Raw genomic sequence first — 12,424 nt, forward strand, 5'->3', positions numbered from 1 at the left:
AGAGATTGTTTTTCAGTGAGGTCAGAAGAATTATGAAAAGCTTGATAAAAGGTGATGTTTTCAATCAGTTTTTTAAAAAAATGGAGAAATGCATACTTTTCATTTCAGATTTTAGAGTCTAAACAGCTGAAGCCATGGCGGGTAACAACAGGACAAACATAATCTGGGATAGGCAAAAAAGTGAAACTGGACAGGAAAAAAGAGAAACGTCTGAAGTGGACACAAGGAAATTGCAGAGATGGAGGGACAAGGCTGTGGAAATGTTATTTGTTATGTTACCCCTCGGAAACAGTGACTAACTGAAACACACTGGAAATGTGACCTAAGGAAGTTGCCTGGGCTCATTTGGTCCTGAATCTTTCAGAAATGCTTCGATCACATTACAAACACTCGAACAGTAACCCTCCAAAAATATATATAAAGAAAAATCAATTCAAAAGATCACAAAACCAAAAAATTCCATATCCTACTGAAAGCCTTTGTGGCTGGGAAATAAGTTGCTGAGCTAAAGAGCCTCTACCCTGCTGACAATATGGTAGAACTTAATTAGTACTGTGCAGAGTCCAAAATTTGACCCAAAACACTTTTCTGTCGTCCCACTAGAATTAAAGTGTCTGTTTCCAATAGATTCATTAACAAGTTACTACATCCCTGCCGAGTAATCTGAAACCTCTAATCAGCTGCAGTGTACAACATCATTTCATTTAATTACTCATTATCATCCTTCCACCATCTAAAAGGATCATTTCCGAAAGCGAGCACAACATAAACTTAGATTGCAATGGCACTGGAGAGAAGTGTATTCTTAAAGTATTAGAGTATTCCAGAATTGAAATAATTATGTACAGGTGCACTTTTGTCTTTCTTTTCAATTCTGGCCACTTCCGCATCTGAGATTAATTGTTTCATCGATGACAACTTCACTGGATATATTCCTGCCTCTTCTGCCCTCACTCAAGATGTTCCTTTAAAACCATGTTTTGACCATGCTTATACTCAACCCCCAAAATATCTGTATTTTCTTCAATGTCAAACTGACAGGTTGTAAGCTACTATTCTGTAGAAAACACAAATGATAATTTTCTACTTTACTCAACCCAAAAAACTTGGATTCAAAAGGAGATTAACACACCAAATAACATAGCAAACCAGCACATTACTTTCATGAGAATTACACTGTCCTCAATCGGGGATCAGGATAATTTAGATTCCTTTATACACTTCATCCCTATATGTCTCTTGAGACATTGGTACAGGAATATTGTGAAATTATTTCAGGACCAATTTAGTATCCACAATTAGCTGTGTTCATCCAAACATGAATAGCTAGGTGTTGGAGAAAAATGTCCAGATAACCACTAATCCCTGTGGCTTAGATTTCTAAAACTTTGTTTCGTTTACCCAAAAAGACAACTGGGTGGGTCAGAATGAATAGCAATGCACAAGGCATCCCAACTGTGTTCTGAGTTAGTCGGTACTGCTGATGCTGGAGTCTGAGATAACAAGGTGTGGAGCTTGATGAACACAGCAGGCGAGCAGACTAGAGGCTCAGGAAAGCTGGCATTTCAGGTCTGGACCGTTCTTCAGAAAATTTCTGGAAGAGGGCCCAGATCCAAAACATCAGTTTTCCTGCTCCTCTGATGCTGCCTGGCCAACTGTGTCCTATTTGTTTGATTAACGAGAGGGATTTTTCCTTTGCTGCATTTTTCATAAATTGTTTGAGTTTTCTTTCAAATTTCAGTGCAGCCCAGTTGTGAATGCTTGCTATTGCATCTGAAGTAAAAATATTCCCTGAAAATCCTCACTCCCTCAAATTGACCATTTTTCTCAATGCAATACTGCAAAAATTTGCCGTTGTATTTGCTCACATGTAATTTATCTGTGCTTGGCCCTTCAGGCATTGGTTTTCTTGATTATAAAAATGACAAACAATATCAACACAAGAAAACAAAATAAATGAGTAGGCAAACCAAGTACAAAAGAAAATTAATCACTATATATAAAGGTAAGAATCTCAAACTTTAAAGTCCCCAAGTCCAGTCCAGCACTCAAATCTATTGGATAAATGTTCTTTCGTCTTAATCAAAAAGCACAGAGTTTAATCGAACGGCCAGACAAACCACAATAATCCCATCTTTAATCCCATGCTGCCAAAGTGTCATGCAGGGCAGCATGGTGGCTCAGTGGTTAGCACTGCCACCTCACAGCTCCAGGGTCCCAGGTTTGATTCCAGCCTTGGGCGACTGTCTGTGAGGAGTTTGCACATTCTCCCCATGTCTGAGTGAGTTTCCTCCAAGTGATCAAGTTTCTTCCCACAGTCCAAAGATGCGCAGGCTGGGTGGATCAGCCGTGTGCTAAATTGCCCTTCGTGTTCGGGGAATGGGTCTGAATGGGATGCTTCAAGGGACAGTGTGGACTTGTTGGGCCGAAGGGCCTGTTTACACACTGTAGGTAATCTAATCTTACTCAGAGCAGTAAAACAACCTCAGCAATCTGGTATAGCTCAAAAATAACTAGAATTCCAGCTAGAGATGCATTTGTGCAATGCTTTCTACAGTCAAATATCTTTGAAAGCACTTAGTTAACAAACTTCAAACATGAAAAATCATTTCACAAGATCATTTGGATTTCACAGATTCAGGAATTATTAATTCAAGATCGATTATGTGCAAAAAGTACAACAGCAGCACGGAGTGGGAGGGCTAAAAACGTCAGGACACCACAAACAAACCACTTGCCAAGTATCTGACTGCTCTAGATAGCGGTATCGTTCAGTTTCAACTATCCACAGGAAGTTTGCAGGATAACTTTTAATAAAGTGGCGTGAAGAGGAAAACCATTCCTGCAATAATGCATCATTATCACAAATTAGACTAATGACAACCTGAGATAAACAACCCCAAAAGCGTGATAATGTAGGACAAACAATTCCAAAAGACAAAGAATTTTGGATGATTCACACTGAAAAATATTAACAAGCCAATCTCTAGGAATAATGCAATCATTGGACATGCAAGGCAAGCAGCTTCTTTAATGCAAAAACAGAGTTAACATTTTGGGTCCAGCGACCCTCCCTCAGAACTGGAAGGGTCACCTGGACCTGAAATATTAACTGGGATTACAGTTCCTGTGATGCTGTCCCACCAATAAGATGAATCTCGTTGCTGGATTTATCCACACACTTTTGAACATAAACACAGTACATGTTGTAATCCTCCAGTCCTCTGATACCACCCCTGCATTCAAACAGGATTAGGGTGTTGTGCAAAGTGCCACTGCAGCTTCAAGCTATTTTTTTCTTTCTCAGTATCCTCAGTTGTCTACAATTCACTTGCTGCTGAGTTACCAACACCAAGGACAACCAGCCATTCTCATCAAAGCAGAAATTGCTGTAAAAGCTCAGTGGTTGAAATTACTCAAAAACGTTAACTCTGCTTTCTCACCACAGATGCTGCTGCTTAGCTTTTCCAGCAATTTCCATTTTCGTTTCAGTTTTCCAGCATCTGCACTTGTTTTATTTTCACATTTCAAAATGCTGTTTAACTTCAGCTCATCCTTGTCTCAACTATTTACTTTTCATCGTGAATTGGACATCAACTTCTTCTGAATAGTATCTCAGCCAGGCCCTTACCTGAAGATTAAACAGTGGATTTATGATCATCAGCCCCACTTTTGCGACCCTTTCACTGCTCACAATGGAGGATGACATTCGGTTTCCCTTTTAACATTAGCTGCCAGTATCATTTAGTTCAACACTTCCCTTCTGAACTACTTATAATTAACTCGGTACACACTGGGGTCATCAATAATCCTCATCATTTGTATCATTTGCCACTCTTTCCTGCTTGTGGGAACACTCTGAGACTGTCACTAAACAACCTCCTGCTGTAAAACAGACTATTGTTTCATTGCAGTTTGCCTAAACTTGTGTTCAAATTTACTTGCTGCAAACGCCTTCTTGCTCCTTTTGAAGTTGGACCTCCTCCAAATCAAAATTATTCTGGATTGTTCCTTCCTCTTTTCTGTCGCCAAAATAGATATCTTATGATATGGTGCTTCCTGAAATGATACATGTCTGATATTTGATCGATAGTGTGTGTGCATGAGTGTGCACAATAATTATGGAAGTGGTAGTGCAGGTTGAAGATACCATCAGGATTCTGAACTTTAAAAATTGGAACATTGTATGAAAAACAAATATGTTCTGACAAATCATGATTTGAAAAAAACTTCTGATTTGCCCTCAACTCTGGTATTTACCAACCACACTTCAGGAAGGGATTTGAGAGGGTGCACAAAACATTCACAAAAATAGTGCCAGAGAGGACAAACTAGACAGCCCTGTGGAGAGGCTGAAGAAGCTCGGGCTGCTCTTGGAGAAGACTAAGAAGTGATTTTAAAAGTGTTCAAAATCATGAGGGATTTGGTTAGAATGGATAAGAACAATCGGTTCCTTGTGACAGAAGGCTTAAGAAGAAAAGGACACTGATTTAAGATGATCAGCAAGAAGAACCAATGGTGACAAGGAATTTTTTTTTTAAATAGCATCATTAGAAACTGGAAAGCTCTGCCGAAGAGTGTGGTGGACGCAGCTTCAAATGAGGTCTTCAAAAGTGAACTACAATTTTCTAAAGGAGAGATTTTGCAGTATTACACAGAAAAAGGACTTAGGAGTGAACGTAGGCAAGTCCCTCTTTGAGAGCTGGTACAAACATTATTAAATCATTGTCTCTGGGCTATTACCATTCGATGGCTGTACAACATTGCACAAACTGCTAGCTCCCCAGCTATTTCCTACCACTTTGTCATATTCTGAATAATGATTCACTTTGTCATGCATGCAATTAAACTTACTTAGCAATTATTTCGCTGGATCCTGAAGAACCACAACTTCCATTTTCCTCACCATTTGCACTGTCAACATTTCCAGAACTGCAATTGATCAAAGAGGACAAATTAAGTCATTTGGAACAGGCAAACTCATCCAGAATTAAATCCAACCCAATTGAACAACAAAAAATCACAGTCTTGAGAGATGGTTTGTTTTGACATCCACAGGATGCCAACAGGTCTTCATATTGAGGCAGTGCTGGGGTGGGGGTTGGAAGAGACAGAGCAGGGCAATGAGGAGAGAAAACCATTTCTTCAGTATTTCAACCTTGTTGAAAGCCGTTCCTGCGCTGTGGAAGAACTTGATACTGAAAGACAAGCAAATTTCAGTCTACCATCGAAAAGCTTTGAAAGCTTTATGCTAATTCAACATTATCTCATCTCTCAAATTAAGCCAAACATTGCAGAAGCAGTCAAGCAGTTGCTTCATGTGATTGCTATTGTCTGGATTGGTGCTCACTGCACTGCCAATTGGGGTATCTTCCTGAGGCAACCCTGACATAATCTTACAGCAAATCCCAACAGTTTCCTTTCACATTATGAGATCCCAAATACTGTACAACAGGTTTAATCTGAATTCACATCAAATTTAATTGTCAATTACTCCTTCAGTTTCTGACAAACTTAGGTTTCCACCCACTACACAGTGTGACATGTCAACATTTTCACAGTTGCAACTGGTCACAAAACACCAAATAAATCATTTTAATTGTGCATATGATCACATTTTTAATTTCTGGCACTCTTATCAACATTGGGATTTTTGGCTGTGAGGGGGACCCAGTGGGTAGATGAGGTGTAAAGATGTGAAATAAAGAACCTCTGCACTGGGACAGACAATAAACATCCCAAAAGAGACGATTTAAGTTTAACTTCCTCACCTCTGACAAAGAAACACAAGCTCTTTACAGACTATTGACAATTCAACCCTCACAAGCACAGCTTGTAACTCAAAGTTTGATTCAGAACACTGATGTCGGAATTTGTCATTGCTCAAATTCACTGAAGCTTAAGGTCAGATTTGTCACCATTGGCTGTTTTGCTGAAAAAAAAATCATTTTTCTTTCCTGCTCCTTTAATAGTTCTGAGTTTCATTAAAGATCTTGACAGAATAAACTCAGGATTAATTCCACGTCTCTGACTTGGGAAAGTGCCTGACTCCATGGATACACATGGCAGATGGCCAACTTAGATAATTAAAAATGCAAATTATTCAATGGCAATATTGTATGGGAGAAATACCAAGGCTCGGACATGGGGAGCAGGTCACATCCTTAATTGAAGACATATTTCTTCAAATGTCACGGACATTTGGAGGACACTTCAATAAACTTGGAGGACGTTTGTGGGGAGGGTGCAGCTGAAGCAGGAAGGAGGAACACAGAGAAGTGCTGAGGTGGGGTAGAGGAAATTAACTCATTTCTTTAGCAATTTGACCATAGCCACATTGTCCAGAAATATAACCTCAATATTGATCTGAAAACAATTTCCCATCTAAGTGTTTTGGATGCTTCAACGGTGATGCTATCATTTCAGACAACTGTCTCTGTTATGAATTTTCTAGGGAGGCAGCCCAGCAGACACTTTAATGTGACTGCTATAGTCTGGAGTGGCACTCATCACATTGCACTAAAAATTTTGAAGAAATCAATGGTTCTCCATCATTCCCTTTTCACACTGCTGCATTCCAAATGCAGCATCATGAAAACATGTCAAAATAATTTCCGATCAACCTTGCTTCCTCATGGTTACACAGATGCCTGGCAAACTTTGATTCCCACCCACCCGAAAATCGAGACGGCCAAAATATCTGCAGCTGCAAGTGCTCATGAAGCACAAATTAAGGAAAGGATTTGCATCTACAACTGACTTATAAACATTGAAAATAAATATTGAATCCCAAAGTGCTCAGTATTTCAAGTCCACATTAGGTCAAAGTCCAGATGAATGACGACACTAGATGGTTTGCTTTCCAAATTTTCAGAGAAAATATGCAGGACACTCCAGTTACATAGACTGGTGCATTTGACGGGAGGTGGGAGGTTTCGCAGTTTAGCATAGTTGCAAGTTAGACCACCAAGGTCTGGATGTTGAGGGTCAACCAATTTTTCACTGAACATTTTTGAATGTTTTCTATGGATCAAAGGCTGAAATGTGTCATTGATTTAATTACTGGCAATGGCCGCAGAGGGAGTAAAGCTGTTTCTTTAATGTGATTTTTATCATCTCGAATGGTGACATAATCTTTCAGGAGCTACTATATTCACAGCAATTTCTTTTCATGGTATGTATTATGAATGAAGCTCAGAAGGATGAAACTTACTTTGAAATTTCTGCAGTCGCTTTTGGTGAACTTGGTTCTTCAACTTTATCAGAGTTTGGGCTGTCAAAGGTTTGGGACCTGCAATTCATTAAGACCATACTCAATGACCTGGCCCCCACAGCCTTCTGTGGCAGTGACTTTCACAGATTCAACACTCTCTGGCTGAAGAAGTTTCTCCAAATCTCCAATTGAAAAGGTCTCCTCTTTATTCTAAAAGTGGGCCCTCGGGTCCTAGTCTCTCCTACCAATGAAAGCATCTTCCCAACATCCACTCTGTCCAGGCCATTCAGTATTCTGAAAGTTTCAATTAGATCACCCCTCATCCATCTAATCTCCAATGAGTGTAGTCTCAGAGTCCTCAAACGTTCCTCATATTTTAAGCTTTCCATTCCCTGGACCTTTCTCTTGAACCTCCTCTGAACCCGTTCCAGGGACAGTGCATACTTCCTGAGATACGGGGCCCAAGTCTGTACGCAGTACTCCAAGTATGGCCTGACCAGAGCCTCATAAAGCCTCAGAGGTACAGCCCTGCTGTTCCATTCAAATCCTTTCAAAATAAATGCCAACATTACATTTGCCTTCCTGACTATATAAGGCAAAAATTAAAGACATTGTAAACAAGCACTTGCACCCAGAAATGGCTTCCTTACAAAACGAACATTGAAAAATTTCATGTGGAATCCATAAGACCATAAGATATGGGGGCAGAAATAGCTCATTCAGCCTACTGAGTCTGTTTTGCCATTCGATTCTGGCTGAGATCTTTCTCAAGCCCAATTTCCAGCCTTCTTCTCGAAACCTTGATCCTCTTCTTAATCAAGAACGCTTGTCTCTCTCTCTATCTTAAATAGACCTAATGACTTGGCCTCCATGGCTTCTGCAATGTTTTCCTCAGATTAGCCACTGCTTGAGTGAAGAAATTCTTTCTGACCTGAGTTCTAATGGTTGGTCTCTTCACTCCACGACTGTGCCCGCATGTCCTAATCTCTCCTACTCGTGGAAGCATCTTCTCCGTTCCATGTGCAATCCTTCCAGGCCTCTCAGTATGCTGTAAGTTTCAATGAAATTCCATCCCATCCTTCTAAACTCCATCCTGTACAGAACCAAAACCCTCAACCACTCTTCAAATGAGAAGCCCTCTCAAGTTTTCAAGTACTTATCAACTGGCTTTGTTAAACAGGCAACATTTCTGATGTATACAACTACAATAGATCGAGATTTGTTTTTCCCTTCCAAGCTTTAACTGGTGGTATACAAGTGATTGTGATTGAGTCTGGAAGAGTAGCTGGGGGAAGCAGCAAGGAAGAAGGAATTTCACCTTTCACACAAGTTTTCAGAACACCACGGTCTGTTTATTTTTGGGCAACGGGGGGAGGTGGGGCATGTAATAACACTGGAAAGCAGAGAGTTAGAGAGTCAAGTTTTTCAATACTTTTACCTGCATTGCATAGTCCAATGTTTGGAAAAGAAACATTCCATGAAAGACCATGGGTAATGCATGCCCAATTATTCACTGGCAATTAAATTGGAGGTGAGAGGATTAGGATAATGGCAGGGAGGGAGTTTGCCACCAACACATTGCAAAGCTATGTTGACATGGGCCAGTTCTCTTTGACACCTGGACTCTCCTTGACTTCTAAGGACTGCCTCCCTCATTTCCCTGATGGCGCCCACATACACAACCTCAGTGAGAATCAGCATTAACAGTTGGGCTGAGAAAGATGCTGATCTGCCATCACCTTCACTGGACCAGCAGCTGTCAAAACTGAGCCAAACCGTCAACTGGTGAGTAAGGCCGGCAGCAATCTCTGTATTGGTTACCGCTGGAATCGGCCAAGGCCTCCAGGTTGCAGTTCCAGCAGAAGGCCTGCAGCAAGAACCACAAGCTTCCATCTAAAATTTCTTTTAACAACACTAAGAACAGAGCAAATATTAGAACAACAGCCAACTGTTTCTTTAATGTAAAAAAAAACAAACTACGGAACGCCGACAATCTGAAAGAAAAGCAGATGTTTCTGGAGAAACTCTACAGGTTTTGCAGCATCTGCAGACAGAAAACAGAGTTCAAGTGAAGCCAGGTGACACTTCTTCAGCGATGTGAAGTTCTGAACAGGGGAACCTTGACTCAAAGCGCCCACTCTGCTTTCTCTCCACAGATGCTGCTAAGTTTCGGGAGATAGCCTCTACGTAATGCTCCTGAAAATGCCAGACCTCCAGCAGTTGCCCTTCACATAGTTGTATTCTGATTAAAGCATCATTTCCTCACACATTGGATCAATACTTACTTTCTGATCTCTGTAACTGTCTCTGAAGGAATTGGATTTTCAAGCTCCTCACAGCTCGGAATTTTAACATTGTTTCCGCTGCTGAAATTAGTTGTGAAGAATGTCATTTTAAACAAATACTTGTACCCAGTAATTCTTAGCTCATCGGCAGTTTCCTTTGTATTCCTTGTACTCTGAATAAAGCAAAACCTTAACCACTTATTGTATTCAAATTTACTCTTTCATGACAGATTTTAGAGTGCACGGTCTCCCATCTACCTTGTAATTTGCACTTTCAGGTGATCTGCAAATGGTCCTAAAAGTGTTATCAAGTAAATTTGAGCAAACATCCACATCCACAAGAAAATTATCTTCATACGCCTGAAAGACATTGAGTCGGCATTTTGTGCCATTGACAGCTACTTTTCTAACAACGGGTCAAGACGCAACTACAGAATATGATGTTTGGTCTTCCCAAAACCCTCAACGGAAGTTTGCAAGATAAGACCATGAGACTGGAGTGTGGAAGGAAAGAGAGAGAGAGAGAAGGATGCAACAAATCCATTTCTTCAACATTTTATATTTGTTGCAAAGTCTAAAAATATCTCAAACAAAGAGCTCCAGGCCCAAATATAGAAAGGCAACCAACTTTCCAGTGAAGAATTTCAGATAGCATCTCTACATACAGGGCTGAATATCCCAAGTCAACTGGCCTTGGCCTGAGACATGACATTCTTGGCAAAGTGGAGGGGAGTTCAGGAGGAAAGCTGAACTCTCTTCTGTACCATTATACTGTATTGTCAGCGGTGGGCAAAGTAGCTGGTTTAATGACTCACTGGGCATGAATCACGTCACCAGCTGACAGCCACTTGTGTCTGTCTGTCTATCTAGTTAATATTAGAGTTCCTCAACTCCTGCAGTGGACATTGGCCTGCAAATCTCTTTTGTATAAGCTCAGCAATGCCAACTGTAATGACAGCAAAGAAAAGATTGCAGCTCTGCCTCTATTTCATCCTTTTGTCAACTGTTTTTATGAAAAAGATCACCCTCCAGGTTTAGTGTGTTCATGGACAGCAGTCGGTTTTTCTTCAAAACCTTCACAGGAAATTTGAAAGACAGCACAGGCAGACTGAGGGGAGGGGAGGAGGTAGGAACCTCAATTCTTCGACATGTTGTATCCATAATTTAGAGTCCAGCTATTTAAATGTTTGGCGACAAATGGAGATCTGAATAGTGAATGGATAAGCAATTTTTCACTCAACACTTTTGGATCTTTTCTGTTGATACAACTTTTCTTTTTAAACAAACAAAATCTGTGTAGATTTTTGATACAATCAAACAACTTTGTTCATGTGACTGCTGCTGTCTAGTGTTTGCTGCATTGCTGTGGGAGGAAGGCCCTCCACAGATCTTACAGGAAGTGCCAGCAGGTTTTTTAACATTGTTGTATTTTGGATGAAACTTAATTAAGTCACACATTCGACTAAAGCTTACTTTGTGCTCACTGAATCGATTACTGGAATCTCTTCTGCCTCTGAGGTGTCAAAGCTTCCATATCTGCAATTGGTCAGACAGCACAAACTAAGTGATTTTAAACAAGCTTGAATCTGCAATTTGCATTCAGCCGCTGAAAAACATCTGAACGTTCAGGGTTTCGGCATTTGAAGCCTTGATTACCGAGTTTGTTAAAACTTTGCATTGAAACTCCAATTTGGCATTTTACAGCATACCTGCCTCATCCCCTGCCACAGAGAAGAGTAAAACATTCAATGTGGTTTTGTCTCATCTGATCGTAATTTCAAATCTACATTCCTGCCTCTCCTAATGACCTTTCACCCCTTCTCTCTCAACAAGTATCTGTTTATCTTTGCATTTACAATATTCCAGTGCTCTGCTTTTACCATCTTTACAGGAAGAAAACTTAAAAGAATATCCACATTTTGAGATTTTTAAAAAATAACTGTTTTAAATTGACAACCACTGAATTTTAGACACTCACCCTTCATTCTAGGCTCTTCTGTAAAAGGAAACACTTCTCCATATCTACCCTGTACAAATGCTCAGGTTTTTTTCTTTCAATCACATTGTACCTTCCTCCCTAAACATCGACTGATGCAAGACTTGCCTATGCAAATTTTCCTTGTGAGGCAAGTCACTTAGTCTCGGTATTATTCTGTTAAACCTGCTCTGAACTGCCTCTCAAATATTTACGTCCATCCTTAAAAAAGACTCACCAATACAAAGAATATCATTCAAGATATGGGCTCACCAGTGATCCCTACATTAGTGCTTAAATTCCTTCATGATAACATGAAAACATTTATTTGCTTTCCTAATTACTTAATGTATCTGTACATAAGCAATTTGTGATTCATGCATGAGGATACCCAGAATCCACTCTAAATCAGAGCTATGCAATCTCCTTCAATAATAAAAACTGCTATTCTTCCGACCAAAATGACTTCAAATTTACCCATGTACTACTGTCTTTTGTCAGATCTTTGACTACTTGCTCAACCTCTCTTTCTCTGCAGTATTCCAACGTTCTCTGAGGTTAATTTTTTAATGCATCTTTGTCTCTTCAGCAAATCTGTCAGTCATAAATTCATTCCTTCATAAGTCATCGACTGTTCGTCAATACTTGGAAAACTTGGGCAGAAACAGATTATTAAAATTATATTGAAATTATGTGATCCAAACAATTTTGAGCTCCAGTTAATTCTCTGTCTCAAATAAACACCTAAGTAAATGAGAATACTCATGCAAAAAGGGATGAATTCCTTGGATCGAATTACAGAAAACCAAAATAACTGTAGCATTGAGTCAGCCTGTTTCTCCCTTTCACTCCGGATATAGGAAAATCTTGAAATGTAGGATGTGTGTAAGGTGAATGGATACTATTAGCATCCATTGAATTATGATGATCTTTTAGCCGAACTAAAATGGT

Source organism: Stegostoma tigrinum, chromosome 10 (genome assembly GCF_030684315.1).
Source record: "Stegostoma tigrinum isolate sSteTig4 chromosome 10, sSteTig4.hap1, whole genome shotgun sequence".
NCBI classification, from domain to species: domain Eukaryota; kingdom Metazoa; phylum Chordata; class Chondrichthyes; order Orectolobiformes; family Stegostomatidae; genus Stegostoma; species Stegostoma tigrinum.